We start from the raw sequence: 17,443 nt of genomic DNA, 5'->3' as shown, positions 1-17,443 counted from the left end.
TTCCCTCGGAAATTTAATAAACTTTATCTAAAAGATCATGAGTCCTTCCTGGATAGCAGCACCAAAGGTATTTGTATAGCATTTAATATTTAGCCAGCCCTTTACAATATCATTGTTTATTTTCTTCCTAGCAACCCAATGTAGTTCATTACTATTATATACTTTTTTAAAATGGAGAGGCTGAGGCCCCAATGCATACACAATTTATCAAATTTAGCAACCAATGTTATTCTCACTCTTTTAGTCAAGTGAGAAGTCATCAAGTTGAATAACACTTTTAGCTTTGAAAAAAATTATCCCCTAAGTATAACTAACCTTGCAAAGAAGATTTAATTCCAGCAGGAAAAAAAAAGTCTCAAATAGAATATGCACCCCATGTCAAGCAATTAAAAAAATTACTATATTATTTAATATAACAGGAATTCTCCTTTCTCTCTCTAATGTCATTTTCCCCTTATCCCAAATATCTGCTAAATGACCCACAAAATGCTGTCAGTTTATCTCACACTAATATGAAACTGCAAAATAAAAAAAGAAAACAAATGGAAAAGTCCCTAAGTGAATGGTAACTCCACAATCTCTACTGTATAACTTCTCTAATTGAAAAGCAATTGATTTTTCTGAAGAAAGGTCATAAACCCTGGCTGTCTGAAGTCAGGCTCTCCGATCTCAGCTACTGTTTCAAGTATTTTCCTTCTATAATACCCAACCTTGTTTAAGTAGACAAAACTACCCCCCACCTACATGGGTGATGAAAAACAACCATACCGAACCCCATCAGCTTCCCTCCCGCTGTCCTCCAAATTTTTATCTGCTGCTGAAGAAGAGATATTCTACCTTCTGATTGTCAAGGAAAACCTTTCCTCCTAAGTTTTTCCACTGCTTCACCATGGATCATTGTATTTCTTCAATCATTGTGTCTCTTCAATTCTTGCAGTCCTTGGAAATCCTTTCCTTGTTATCTCTAACAAGCTCAGATGGCATCTACTCTAAAATAAACCTTTATCCACCCTGCTACTCTCTCAAACTATTATCTTCTCTTGCCACCCATTTCTTGAGTTATTGGTATTTAGTTTTCCACAAATTATTCTCGACCCAATCACATCTCAAAGCCCTAAAAACTGGCTTTTGCTCCCAATTACCAACTTTCACATCATATAAAAGGGCACATGTATTCCGTCAGCAAATACTTTTGGAACACATATTATGCTTAGCGCTGGAAGTGCAACAGTGATATAGAGCGTACAATACAGTGGGGGAAACAATGAAGACACAGGTGAACAGATTAAAAAAATACTTGCAGATATTAAAGTATCTGTGAAATATCCATGAAGGAAAGAAATGGGGAAAAGGATAGATGATGGCAAGGGAAGCCTACTTTCTTAGACACAATGGCTACGGAGGCTTTTCTGAAATGGTGGCAAAAATAGCCAGTTGCAGCCTAGGCAACATGGCGAGATTCCATCTCTACTAAAAATACAAAAACATAGCCAGGCTTAGTGACATGCGCCTGTAGTCCCAGCTACTCAGGAGGCTGAGGTAGGAGGATCACTTGAGCTCAGGGTGCGGAGGTTGCAGTGAGCCAAGGCCACACCACTGCACTCCACGCCACTGCACTTCAGACTGGGTGACAAAACGAGACCCTGTACCAAAACAAAACAAAACCAAAATAGCCAGTTGATCTAAGAAGAAAGTAGAATGACCCTTTAGAACAGAGCAATGAGTTATACAAAGAGCTGAGGCAGGAAAGCACTTAGTGCCTTTGAGGAATGATCCAATCCAATTCAGTGTGCGGGGCATAAAGTGAGGGAGCAAGGACCCTGGAAAGAGACCTCCGAGAGCCAGGCAGCATTGAATGTTCAGACTCTGATGCTAATTTTCGTAGAAAATTCAATCAACCAAGCAGAAAACATTACCTAGAAGTGGCAGTCAATTGCAGACAAACAATTCCAGAGGAGAGATTCAACTTGGAGCGCCAGGGAGCCCCAACAAGTAAAACAGAGCATGGAAATACCCAAAAGCAGGCAACATTTAGATATCCCAACAGACAGCAGAAGGGAATTCTGAGAGCAGAGAGCAGAGTTCCAGTTACTGAATGCTACTTTTAGAAAGGTTCTGGAAGGATAAGGATGAGGCCCTATTTCAGAAGGACCACAGCAGGTGAAACTTAGGCAAAGGGACCTAAATGAAATAACACAGAAATTCATTTACCAAAATCCAGGTATCTCACGGGGCCTCACTCCTGAGTCTGAGTTTTCAGTGGCAGAGAATAAATACTAGGGAAGTTAAAAATAAACTGTTTGCTCCAAACATTAAATCAAAAGTCTGCTTCTTTCCATTTCTCATGGCCTGTTTTCGTTCTCCATCATCCACTGCCCTTCAGATACAATAAGTCGATCCCACATTTATTCTTTCACCTCATCACTAGAAATCTTTTAGGTTAAAAATCTTGAAGTTTTTTTTTTTCCTCAACTGTAAAGATGAAGAAGAAGCAGCAGAAGCAGCAGAAGCAGCAGAAGAAGCAGAGGAGGAGGAGGAGGAGGAAGGGGAACGGGGAGAAGAAGGAAGGGGAAGGGGAAGGGGGAGGGGAGGGGAAGGGGGAGAAGGAGGAAGGGGAAGGGGAAGGAAGAGGTGAAGGGGAAGGGGGAGGGGAGGGGGAGAAGGAGGAGAAGGAGGCTACAGCAGGGGAGGAGGAGGGAGTGGGGAGGAGGGAAAGAAAGAAGGAAAGAAAAGGGAAGGGGAGGGGAGGGAAAAGTAAAGGAAAGGAGAAAGAAAGAAAAGAGGGAGGGAGGGAAAGAAAGAAGAAAGAAAAAATCTCGAAGTAAAATATATCTCCCATTTTTACACCAAATCAATTGCCAATTCAATCTCTTCTACCTCCTCTGTTCCTCACATTTATTCCCACTGGCATGACCCAGTTTAGTCTGAAGTATCATCTAAAATTCCAAATAGTCTTCTATACCACTTTTTCTCCCTATTCAAAACAACATAAATTACTTTTAATTAAAAGCCAAACCTGAATCATATGAGCCTCCTTGAGAAGCATTAGTATGTTGGTTAGCCATACACGAAAGACTGAAGCTGGACCCCTACCTTTCGCCATATATAAAAATTATCTCAAAATCAAACAAAAATGTAAAGGTAACACTTTAAACTATAAAAATCTTAGACGACAACCTAGGAAATATTCTTTTTGACATTAACCTTGGCAAAGAATTTTTTTTTCTCTTAGCTAATGACTGATCAAAGAATTTTTGGCTACATACCCAAATGCAATTGCATCAAAAACAAAAATAGATAAGTAGGACCTAATTACACTAAAGAGCTTCTGCACAGCAAAAGAATCTATCAACAGAGTAAAGAGACAATCTACGGAATGAAAGAAGATATTCACCAACTATGCATCCAACAAAGGCCTGATATCCAGAATTTACAGGGAACTTAAGCAAATTGGCAAGCAAAAAAATAATAATCTCATTAAAAAATAGGCAAAGGAAGTGAATAGACACTTCTCAAAAGAAGATATATAAGTGGTCAACAAACATGAAAAAATGCTCAGCATCATTAATCACCAGAGAAATGCAAATCAAAACCACAAGTAGATACATCTCATGCCAATCAGAATGGCTCTTATTAAAAAGTCAAGAAACAACATATGCTGGTGAGGCTGCAAATAAATGTGAACTCTTATATACTGCTAGTGGAAACGCAAATTAGTCCAACCACTGTGCAAAGCAGTCTTGAGATTTCTCAGAAAACTTAAAACAGGGCTACCATTCCACACAGCAATCTCATTATTGGGTATATACTCAAAGGAAAATAAATCCTTCTGCCAAAAAAGAACATTCACTTGTATGTTCATTGCTGCGCTATTCATAATAGCAAAGCCATGGAATCGACCCAAGTGCCCATCAATGGTAGAATGGATAAAGAAAATGTAGTACATACACACCATGGAATACTACACAGCCATTAAAAAAGAATAAAATCATGTCCTTTGCAGCAATATGGATGCAGTTGGAGGCCATCATCCTAAGCTAATTAACTCAGGAACAGAAAACTAAATACCACACGCTCTCACTTAAATATCCTTTAAATATTGAGCACACACTGACATAAAGATGGGAATAATAGATGCTGTGGACTACAAGAATGGGGAGGGAGGGAGGAGGGGATGGGAGGAGGGCATGGGTTGAAAACCTACCTATTGGTACTGTGCATACTACCTGAGTGCCCCGATCTGTATCCCCAACCTCAGCATCACACAATATTCCCATATAACAAATCCACACATGTATCCCCTGTTTATAAAATAAAAGTTGAATTTTTTTAAAGTCAGCATCTAAATTTTTAAAATTATTATAATAGTCATAAAAAGGAATGAAGTACTGAGTTATGCTACAACATGAAGAACCTTAAAGATGCTATGCTAAGTAAAAGAACCTTAAAGATATTGTTCTAAGTCTACATATGACTATTTATTTATATGAAATGTCCAGTACAGGAAAATCTAGAGACAAAGTAGGCTACTGGTTGCTTAGGTCTGGAGGAAGGGGATAGGGAAATAGGAGAGAACAGCTAAAAGAAACAAGGTTTCTTTCTGAAGTGATAACAATATTCTAAAATTTACTGTGATGTTGCTTGCATGTACATGTGAGTATAATAAAAACATCTTATTATTCACTTGGAATGGGTAAATTGTATGGGAATTACATCTCAACCCATTTTTATCTAAAAATTTGAAAACTTTAAAAATTAAAAAAAGGTATGTTAAAAATTTTAGGCAAATTAAATTTAATAGAGTTTGAGTGAAGAACAATTTAGGAACTGGGTAATACTGAGGACCAGAAGAGGTCAGAGAGCTCTGCTCACCATAGGGAGCAGCAAGCTTCTATAGGCTGAGCATGAAAGGAAAGTAGAGAAATTACCTGATTGGCTACAGCTAGGTGTCTGCCTTATTGGGGTACAGTGTGATGAGGCACTTACCTTATTTGGGCATGGTATGATGAGTTGGCCACCTGTGACTGGCTAAAACCTAGCTATTTGTTACAAAAAACATACTCCTAAATTAGGTTTTGGTTTGTTTACATACTAAGGTTGCAGTTTGTTATGTAGAAACTCGAAGTATGAAGACAGCCTCAGGCTAATTTCTTTCTGCTTACTTAATTTTATTTATTTATTTATTTATTTATTTTTTGAGACGGAGTCTTGCTCTGTCGCCCAGGCTGGAGTGCAGTGGCGCTTTCTTGGCTCACTGCAAGCTCCACCTCCCGGGTTCACACCATTCTCCTGCCTCAGCCTCCCAAGTAGCTGGGTATACAGGCGCCCGCCACCACGCCCAGCTCATTTTTTGTATTTTTAGTAGAGACACGGTTTCACCGTGTTAGCCAGGATGGTCTTGATCTCCTGACCTCGTGATCCGCCCGCCTCGGCCTCCCAAAGTACAGGATTACAGGTGTGAGCCACTGTGCCCGCCCCCGCTTATTTAATTTAACAAGTACTTCCCACTACTGACCAAATCAAGTGTAAAACCCCTAGTGTGGCAATCCATGTCTTTCCATGCTTCAGCTGCAGCAGCCTTATTTGAAATCTTGGTTCCTACTTTTCCCCTAAACATATTCTATGCAGCAACCAAATAGATGGGGTGCATTTTTCTATTCTCTTTATTCACTGAATGCATGTTTGTTGAATTCCTCTTGTGCGAGGCATCATGCAAGGTACTGGCTCTTTCAGGATGGGCAAAATAGGTTAGCAATAAAGAGTTTGGTCTGTAACAGGGACTTTCAAATGTTTTGCTTCTAAAAAAAATTTGTTCAAAAGAAGTTTTCACTCAGAAGTCCACTGTGTAAAACAAAAAGTGAGAGTTGTTCTAAATGAGATTTGGGACTGCCTAGTTTTTCTCTTCCTCCACAGGATCCTTCAGAGATTCTGTAAAAATACCTTAAGGTGCCCTTGATGTTCAAATACTATGCTTTGAACACACACACGCGCGTGCGCGCACTCTCTCTCTCTCTCACTTCTCATAGATCATATATTTCCCCAATTTTTTGCCAACTACTTTTCATATTTTGTCCTCCCTCAATCATATGTTCCTTTAGAAAAACTGTGAGTCAAGTTCTATTTGGTAGCAGCTATGCCACTACAAAAGACTTTTTTTTTTTTTACAAACTCAAGCATGAATTGGGTGTGCTGTGAGTCAGCTTATTCATAAGCAAGTAGCTTAGTAAATTCTCAGATTGCAGATGTGAAATGTGACTGGACAAACCTACAATAGCTTCTGAACAAATCAAACATTTTTAGCTTCCTTGTACGTCATGAATTACAGATTCTAAGACCTTCGAAACACCCTTTAAAAATTCTGTACAGATGCAGGTGAGATAAAAATTTCTAAGTTTTAATTTACAAATAACTGGAAAGCACAGAAGTTACTTGCAATTTATATATACATATATTCATGCTTTTAATTATTTTTCTATTTACTAAAACACTTGCTATAAAGAAAATTATGTTGAAATACTGCTAAGTAACATTCGTTAATGTTTAATTCTAGAAGCTCACCTATCCAGAAACTCCTGTAACACTGAACAATTTTGAAATTTAAGAACTTTTTTCCCCCAGGGTTTATAGGATCTCTCCATATGTTTATCTCTTGAAAGTCTCCAGATTGCTCCTAATGGAAGAAAAGGTTGTGTTATTTGTTTATGCAAGCATCAATTATTAATAAAGATAAAGTAGCGAGAATTGGTGGCTAGGAAAGAGGAAGAAGTGGGTTTGCTGCTTGGGATAATATATAACATTTGCAGAGGCCTTATTGTGTTCCAAGCACTATTCTTAGTACATGACAGATGTTAACTCGCTTGTTCTTCTGAAACACCCTGTGCAGTAGCTACTATTTTCTTCCTCATTTGCCCATGAGAAAACTGAGCTACAGAGAGATCAAGAAACTTCCTAAGGTCCCTCAGCTAGCAGGCAGGATCAAACCCCGGGAACAGTCCCACCAGCCCAGGCTCTTCCCACTGCCTCACACCACCCAATAGTGCTGCAGGTTGTCCAGGCTAAAATAGGGGGCTGAGATCACAGGGAAACACAAGACCAGCTTTTGCAGTTGCTGGCATCCTTATGTTTTAAAAATTACAAGTTCTCCGTCCCAAAAAATATCTTCTACGCTGGTTGTTAACCGTTTCTGAAGTGCTATCATCAGCAGAACTTCATGGTTGGTTGTGAAAGTCTCTTTCCTTCCCATCCCTGTCTTATGCATCAAGTCCCCTGGGAGCAGGTATCATGTCTCACTCCTCTTTGTATCTCCCTGAGGTACCTAGTACAATGCCACACACACAGTTAAGTACAAAAGTAACTTTCTGTGTGCAAGGAATCAAATTAAATTATCTTTGAGTCTTAAAGAATGTTCATCTTCAAGCATCTTACAGAGGCAAAGTGAATCAGTGATTTAAGTGAACCTTAAATCAGTGTCAGCCAGGTCCTGGCTGTTCAGGGACGAGTTTGTCAGTGACTTTGGAAGCATCACAGCTGAGCACAGGATGCTGAAGGAATGGTGCTGGGAGTCAGGACAAGCTGAGTCTGCTGAAGTAGGTAAGACAGGCCTCAGAGAAACGCTTCACGGACTCTGCCTTTCCTGAGGCTGACCCTGGGAACAAAATGTGTCCTCTCCGACACCCACCCATAATCCTGCATCACCCTTTAATCCAAAGAATCAGTTTACGCAGATACTAGAGTTTTTGCCCAGTGTTCACAGTTCCACAGAGATTGCCCTTCAGGCTGTCTGCCACACAATAAAATTAGCATCTCTCTGGCTGCATCTTCTACTCCGCCTGCCCCAGCTCATGTGATTTCAACCAAATGGCCTCCTCCAACCCCAGCGCAGGCTTTTGCCATTGCTTTCTCCTCTGCCTGGCTGTCACCCTTTCCTCCATTTAAAATTGCAAACACCTCTACCAACGCTCCATGTCCTCCTTATTTGCTTTATTTTTCTCCATCCTTGTTAGTTCTATCTAATACACTAGGTGTTTCACTAACTTATTTTGTTTATTGTGTGCCTCTCTGTGCAAGAATGTAAATTCCAGGAGGCCAAGAATCTTGCTATTTTATTTGCTGCTGAATCTTCTGTGCCTAAAAAAGGGCCTGGAAATACTGGACATGTCACAATTAACTTTTGGTTGGATGAAGTTTCCTTCACCATTACTAATCAGTCATCAACACCAAAGATACTACCTGGTTATATGCACACAGACACATACATATATGTACATATACATACACAACACATATATATACACACACATACACATGCACACAAATATGCAGACACAGATACTGTGTCTGCATACACTGCATACACAGATACACCCCTAGATAGTATATTAGATATATTAAAAACACTGAGTTTTCTTAGAATAAAGACGGCACATCCTGGGAAATCTGCCGACTTACCCTCTATCCCATGAGATTACTTTCTTAGATGTTTACACTAGGGCACACATATCCTGAATGTTATCATTTCTCATTCCAAGGACAAATACATAAAAGCAGGAAATAGAGGCCTTCTTCCACTTCTACAAGAAGTATGAGGTGCTATTGCGATTTCACCCACCCTAAACCAGGCCTCTCTCTGGGCACCCATCTGCTGCTCACCACTTTTATAGTCACCATCTGACTTGGCCCAGGCTGGCCCCTGACTGCCCACCTCACCTACTTCCCTTCTTCAATCTCCCTCTCACCAATCAATATGAATAAAGCCTGGTGCTGGCTCCACCAAAACTTTAAATAAAGCCACTCCTGTGTTACCATAGCAATAATCAAGCCTTAGACAACACTCACTAAGCTGTCCCCCTGGATCCTCTTGTCCAGGGAGCAGATATTCAGTGAAAAAAAAAAAAAAAAATCATGAGAGCTCACATTAACACAAATCAATTCAGACCTAGATATTCCAGGAGACAGGATTTCTTTTATCCCTACTCCCCTCCAACTGACAGTTGCAGAGAACATTCGGAAACGTCAAGTGGGTTCAGAAAAAGTGATTTGGGTACAAGGAAGGGAGCTAAAGCTGTGAGCTCTGCTGAAACTAAGGACCCTGGGGAAAAAGAGCTAGAAAATATCACCTAATGACCAAGAAACCCAGAAGAGAAACTTGTCTTTTTCAGAGACCTGGTAGAGAAATTCAAAATAAACCAAAACATACTCTTGTGAAAAAGCAAAATTCTAAGTCTGTCCTAAGTGTGGGTTTGGAAATGAAGTTTATGCTGTCCTCATTGTGCTGAAATCTTTTAAGGAAACTAATTAACATAAAAATGGCTGTGGACCAGATACCATTCAGGCACCTGCCAGACGCAAACTCGAAAACGCTCCATGGAACCTGTCTACAACCCAGCACACCAGACTCCAATAGAAAAATAATCCACAAGGAAGAGGAGTTCACAAGAAAAAAAAAAAAAAAAAATGGACCATTCCAAGAAAAACATCCCCTCAAGGGAGAGTCAATGAGCAAAACAAATAGGTTTCTCTAGTACTTCCACTTTAAATATGTTTACACTTATTAAAGAAAAGTTTAAAAGAAAAGAAACAATAAAGGTAGAAGGCTATAAAAATAAACAGGTACACTGAGAAAGAACCCAATAAAATGTCTATAAATGAAAAATAAAACCACCAAAACATGTTGAGAGTGTATCAGGTCAACACCTTGGGGTGGTGTTGGAATATCATTCGGATACTGTATGAGAGGACTTGAAGTAATTTCATTTGCATTCTATAAAGGGGAAACCTTCCCCAGATGTCAAAAAGATAGCACTCTGCCCCAGTTCTAGCAATGAGATAGCACAATACTTCTCTCCAATTTTTTTTTTTTTTTGAGATGGAGTCTCCCTCTGTTCCCCAGACTGGAGTGCAGTGACATGATCTTGGCTCATTGCAACCTCTGGAAGGACAAGAGCCTCCCAGGTTCAAGCGATTCTTCTGCCTCAGCCTCCCGAGTAGCTGGGACTCTAGGCGCCCACCACACCCGGCTAATTTTTGTATTTTTAGTAGAGACGGGATTTCACCATATTGGCCAGGCTGTTCTCAAACTCCTGACCTTGTGATCCACCGGCCTCAGCCTCCCAACACTTTTTTTTTTTTTAATTTTTTTGGTCATAACATAGCACTTTGCCTACTGAAAACACAGGCATCCTTGCAAAGGAAGCTTTGAGGATAGCCAGTTTAGCTGCTGGGACAGATGCCAAGAGTATATAGAGAACCGAGGGGTCTTCCAGGTCTTGTGAGGTGGCGGAAGCACTACCTTATTTATTCTCCCTTTGCAATAAGCACTGAGCCCATTTATGACTCTGGAACTACTTCTTTCTCCAACTTTAGGTAAGACAGACAAAACAATGCATTTCTGTGGTCATATCTTTAATGCTGAACTGTGGTTGGAAATAAAATATAAAACTCTTTGTGTGTATCCAGCACCCTAGAATTCTGGCAATTAGCTACTACCATAAACTGGCCCCCTGGGCACTACTTTTGCATTGGTAACTTCCTTCTTCTGAGCTTACTACATTTGTGTTGGGTTATTGCCTAACCTGAAATGTTCCTCCAGAGTGCCTTACAAAAGTGAAAATGGCCACAAACTCCGAACCTCAGAATAAATGTGTGCAAAATTTCCATGTAAAAACTGTCATGTAAAAAAAAAATTGTGTGCTGGTCTCAATCTTTAGCTCCCCTGAAATCTGTGGTGTTTTCAGGTGACAAGATGCCACAGGATGTACTATTGTCTCTGGTAGAATGTGCTTTGGAGATTAGTTTTTAAAGTTTAATTTCTCTTGGATCACATATGCCAGAATAAATATTATATTACTTTATACATGGTCTCTGGTTTACTCTGGCCCAGAACATGTAGTTAGTCAACAAAGGAAGGCAGTTTTGCCAAAATTGAGTAGTGTATACTGTTCAAAATAGTTGTGAAAGTAACACTCATAACCCACAAAAATATAAATTTCATTTCTACACATAAAAGTCATTTTATAGAAAAATGTCTTCCAAATTCATATCTTAGTAATCTCAAAGCAATCATTTCTTGTCCTTTAATCAACTTTTCCACCATCCAGTAACACTAAATTATCTAAATGACCTAATAGGCAAAATTATGCAGAAAAACCTTATGTTAAAAAGTTGACAAATAGTGCTGAAAGTGAAGTAACTATGGCAACCAATTCACTGCAAATAATAACGAAAATATAGAATGTAAGTGACCAATTACATTTTGAGAGTATTGTGGTTAATAAATGAGTACCATAATAAAATGTCAGAAATCATAGCTATAGATATTAATAACAATTTAAGACATATACGAAGCTGTGCTTTCAGAAATTTTTATCACAATTTTCACAGCTTTTCTGCTTTATTTCCTTTCTCTGTCTTCAGGAAGTCCTTAATCTCAGTTTTCCAAACTAATCTGAACTGCAAATGATACACTTTGGACATGTCACATAAAAGTAATTTGAAAGTACCCTGAGAAAAAGGATTTTCATTTAAGAGCAGTATAAAATCAGCCTGAGCCACGCCAGTAAAAATGAATCTAATGAGATCAATTTTTAAGTCACAAACAAAATGTCCATATATTCATTTGAAATTTTTTTAAGTTACTTTCCTATCAATAGTTTGGTGCTTAAAAAACAAAAAAACTGTCTTAGTGCTAATTCTGGTTTTTTTAAACAAAGTGATCTTAATCATTTCATATGGAAATCTCCTTATAGAATATCTACATTTCATGCCTTGGATACATTCGGATATCTCTCAAACCATATTGACAGCCTCAGAAAATTCGCCAAGTTCATCAAATAATTTACCATTTATACTAATTAGTGGGTTGAATTGCTTGGACTAAGAGATCCTTTCATTCGGCAAGCCAACATAAACTGGGAATAATAGAAAACTAGTTTGACTGTAATTAAGAGACACGTATAAAGTTACATCATAAATATTCACTGAATTGAAACCAATTTTCCCCCATTATACAGAGTCTAAAGGCCCATAAATAATGAACAAGTGTGATCTTTCCCTAATATCACAGATTAGAAAAACAAAAATGGAATGCAGTGAATATAGCAAAGCTTAGTCTTGAAATGATGACGAGGACTTAAAGAAATCAGGAAGAAAGTAAATGTGACGAGTTTCTTCTCTGTTTGCTTTCTGGGCTGACCTATTGCTGACGACTATGAGAAAAAAAGTTATTACAGAATGAGTCATATGGAAAACACTTGCAAATAGAAGAATATTGAGAACATAGTACGTGTTATTCTCTCATTGGTATTTAACATGAAGGATAAAACATAAAAAGCAGGGTAAAGCATCCCAAAACAATTTGTGAAAGCAATAAGTGAGTCTGCATCTTTAAGTAACAATATGGCAGGTTTTTTTGAAAGCCCAAGGTTACCCAAACTCTGACCTTTGAAACCAATTCTTTCATTTGGAGAAATAATACAAGAAAATCAATTGGTATAAAAGACAAGCACAAGCCCACTCACTAGAGGCAAATTTGGAATCGTAGATAACAGAAAAAATCGTTTGGCCTTCCTAGAAATATATTCAATTAAGTTACTTATTACTATTTGAAAGATGAGAAAAATATAAGCATAATAATATTTTCTTTTGAGCCTATTTAATAATAAAGTGTGTATTCTGTTGTGGATTTAAAATATTAAAATTTGGGGGGTTTTGCCTGTTAGAGAAAACTTCATAAACTGAAATATTATATTACACGATATAGTATACCACGTGTTATATTTACCAAGTTAATATTGATATGTAATACTTATTATTTCCATAATATGTTGGTTTTTATTTACTAATGTTCCTTATGAAACACCTGCCTTTTCAGTGTACTGATGACTAGATAATGAGATAGAAAACTCTAGATCTAGTCATGACCACAAGATAACTGTTTACATTGGATAATAACTATATAATAGCTTTTTGAAGGAATAAGGTTAAAAACAAAAGAATCAGAAGAAATTTCATGGAACTTAGTCAATGTAAAGCTGTTTTACAAGGTAGAATTAGACTTTTTTTTTTTTTAAAGTCTTCCATGCTTAAGGAAGAATGACATCTTCTGACAGCATCTCTGTTTATTCAGTGCTCCACCCGAAGGAGTGTATTTGTCATCTAACAATGTTGACTCTAGGGTCAGACTCGAACTGCTAAGGACACGTCGCCTTAATCTGTACAAAATCTCCCTTTCATGTATGGTGAAAGTAGTTGCTGAATCCAATTTGTTTTTAATGCACTCTGTTTGTAGCCTATTGAACCTCATTAGCAGCTTATCATTTCGATGGAAAATTCTAAGTATTCACTGAGATTATTCACTGTACATTCTAAAAGAAAGATCTTAATGTCTGCTTTATAAATACCCATCTTCTAAAAGATTAGAGTTCATGGGGAAATCACTAATAACTTTGGGTGTTATTACATTTTAAATTACTTTTCATTCCTCCTTCTCTACAAAGCACACCTCCACCATGATCTAAAAGGATTTCAGGCTGTGGGACTTTATTCAAGGAAAACAAGATATTTGAATGGCTGTGAGACTAGTATGCCTTCCAGCTTAGTACAGGGTATAAAATTTCTGCTCACCAGGAGAAATATTAGATTATGCTGTAAAACATGTGTGGAGAGTTACATGCCAGATCTCAAGCTGTGAACCGTGGGCTCCTTGAGAATGGCTAAGCATAGAAACTTGAACACAAGAGCAAAAGTTTTTAACCTGCAGGTTTTTACCTGCAGGCTAAGCATAGAAACTTCAACACAAGAGCAAATGTTTGAGGGCTTATAAATCCCTCAAAGAGATCCTAGGATTGGATTCAATATATAAGTGAACCCTCTGAAGTAATTGTAAAATTATGCATATGCATATATACGTGTATCTCATCTGCAGATAAATTCAATAGATTTCATCATCTAGATCATGTAACTTATTGTCCAAATCATGATGCTTTTGAGAATGAAAGAAGACGTTCTCATTTATTATACCCAGCAACCGGCTTAAACTGAGGCTCCCCTGGGCAAATTGAGAAGTATAATCACCTCATTCATAACCCCAAATGGTAATACACTACTGCACCAGAGCACTTAGCTTTTCATTATTTCAACCCAAGCACACTTCATGAATTTTCATTTAAGGCCACTGATTTTTATACAATCAATCAGTGTATTCTCCTAGCGTCTAGTTAGAAGTCTCGCTGCATTTGGCACCAGTTGTTGCCTTGAGATTTGTAGTTCCTACTTGACGTGGATCCAGGGTTATGGCACTGCCCTGCCTGTCCACATACTTTCTACTTTTCGTGCTTTGCAAGTATTTCTTTTCCTCACTCCTAAATGGACAATTATTACCAAAGTTGTAGGCTGGGCCTTTTGCTGTATACTTTCCTGCAAGAAACACATCTAATTGCACGACATTAAGTTTAACATATCAACGACTGGTTCTCAGTCTTTGACCAATATCATGGTCCCAAACTTTAGACCCAGGAACCCTCGTCCACCCAAGCAGTAAATCTGCTCCTCCATCACTAGTCTCAGGAAAGAATACAAAGAATAAAGCTGATAAGCTTATTCAAACCTAACCCTCAATACTCTATAGTACTAAGACTTTTAAGTTTTGAAAATATTGCAATAAACTTTATGTGTTTGTCATTTCAGTGTTTGTAATATATAAAAGAAGTTTATATTTTAACAATGCAAATATGAGTCTTGTGCTTATAATTTGGATTTTAATTTTAAAAGTACAAAATAATTATTTGTGAAGCAAGATTAAAATAACTATTAGAACTTGATTATTATTCAGTAATTTTTATGTATAATATTTATAAGAGTTGCTAAAATGCTTAGAAAGGTTTTGGTAATTATGTTTGCAAATCTGCTCTGTTGGGCATTTAGAAAGTTTAGGAGAATCAGATATATAAGTACAGTTTGAACTATTGTTAACAATTTCATTACGGAATAGCAATTAAAACTCCAGAAACTATAAACCATTATTTCTGTGCACAAAAGCCCAATTCAGAAATTAAAATAAATTCAAATGGTAACCAAGTTTTCCTCTGTCAAAACATGTATTTTTATGTGTCTATTTCTCTAAGCTAGAGTTTAGGGAGAATTTATTCAGCAACTTGGTCAGCAGTTAGGTATGTTTTTGACAAGTCTTCTTTGAGGCAAACCCTTTGAGTACAAGAAGTCATTTGCACTTCCCTCTGCATAAGGCTCATAATAATTCAGTAATGTGGAATTATATGCACCTACAGGCTTATCTCTTTATTTCCTGACATCAGAAGGCAGCCTGATGGACTGAAAGAAATACTGGATTAATTACCAGCAGTTACGGAAAATTTTAGGTCTCCTCTCTGCTCTTCAGCTTTGCGGCTTTGGGCTAATTATGTCCGCTCACCGGGGCCTTTTTACTTTTTTATAAGAAAATAATGAAGTCTGGTGAGATTGTTATAATGACAAATTAATTTTTCCAATAAATATGTGTTAAAAGTTTAAACCTTGTGATAGGCTATAATCAAAGGGTAATCAAACAAAGATTCTGCTGTCATAGACTGAGACCTAAATGATCATAATACAGAGAAGTAATACATTCTGTATTAATAACTTATATTTTTGAGTGCTTATTATGTGCTAGGTACCATTCTAAGCACTATGTGTGTGTGTATATATATAATCTTACGTAATCTTTCACAGATCCTATATAGTAAAAAAGTGGGGATAGGAAGACCTACAAGTGATATGACTGAAGCACAGAGAAGTTAAGTAAGTTGCCAGGATTAGTAAAGTATGTAATAGTCAGGAAACTTGATTCAAACTTGAACCAATCTGAATCTACAACTTGCCCTCTTAACCCTCACATTCTTCCTCTTGAGGGTAAAGTCTAAACTCAGAACGGCATTAAAGGCCCAGGCTAATAGCCCCAAAGCATCTCTCCAACCCTATTGTCTATGAGCTACCCAGATGGCTCTCACTTCAGCTAGGCTGGTCCTTAAATATCCCACAAATATATTTTGCAAATTCTATATCATTGTCTCTATTTGGAAATCTTGCTTTCTGCCATCAAGTTGAGCACTCTAGTAGGTCACAATCTCTACTGTCTCTGAAAAAATAATCACACCTGATGTCTATCCCACTTACTTGTTTCTTGTTGCATGCCATTCTCGTGTGAATGGCTGATTTTTAGTGTTGTTCCATCTTAATTCTTCAATCAGATCGTAAGTAACCTTAGAGCAGAAACAGTGTTGTAAACTGCTATGTGTTTTCCCCATAGCATTGCCCATCACTCCAAGTTGCAATTATCTATGTATGATTGTCTGGCTACTTCAATAACTGGCTACTTCAATAACTGACCATCAGTTTTTCACGTTTATATTTTTAATGCCTGGCACAATATTTGCTACATAAACAGAACTGATGATACTTGGTGAAGAAAATAAATGAATGAGTGAATAAATGAGACACAAGAGTCAACTACTCAGGCATACTAGACACACAATAATTGCCAGTTATAAGTCTCCTGATTTAATTCAAAAATAGGATATAATCCACTTTAAAATATGCTTGAATATGGATGCAGCTGGAGGTCAGTATCCTAATCAAATTGATGCAGAAATGGAAAACCAAATACCACATGTTCTCCCTTAGTAGTAGTTAAACATTAGGTACACATGGGCACAAAGATGGGAACAATAGACACTGAGGACCCCAAAAGGGTAGAGGGAAAGAAGGAAGAAAGGGCTGAAAAACCACCAGGTGCTATGCTCACTACCTGGGTGACAGGATCACATACCCCAAACCTTAGCATCACGCAATATACCCATGTAACAAACCTGCACATGTACCCCCTAAATTAAAGTTGAATTAAAAAATAAAATAAAATAAAAATAAAATAAATAAAATAAAATATGCTTGAACAAATGCCTCTAAACTTATAATGACACAAATGTTTAAAACACAAAGGTATAATATCCACTTAATTACAACCATTGTCAGGGTCCCTGATACCAAGCTTAGTTTTACTTACTAAACATTAGACCTGTATATCAAATTATCAAATCCTACTTCAGGAAGTCCTACTCAGGTATTATCCAAAATATCTACCTGATAGCAACATATTTTTACAATATCAGGCAAACGTGAAGGACTGATCACATGGCATCACTGTTAAAAGTGATGAAGTTTAATAGCATAAAAGAAAAATCCCTCCTTTGCTTGTCTCAAAACATACTATATGTACCATCTACAGAACCCTAGTTACCTCACACCAAGACAGATATGCCAAAGATTCCACAGCCACAATAGCATGTGTAGGATATGTTCTAATAATTATCTCCTCCTTACCATCCCTCAGCCACTATGACAAACTCTGGGTTTTTCCTGACATGAGATTAGGCACAGGAGTATAGAATAATTATAT

This window comes from Trachypithecus francoisi, unplaced genomic scaffold (genome assembly GCF_009764315.1).
Source record: "Trachypithecus francoisi isolate TF-2019V2 unplaced genomic scaffold, Tfra_2.0 Lachesis_group4, whole genome shotgun sequence".
NCBI lineage: Eukaryota > Metazoa > Chordata > Mammalia > Primates > Cercopithecidae > Trachypithecus > Trachypithecus francoisi.
Note: the sequence above shows the minus strand (reverse complement) of the source record.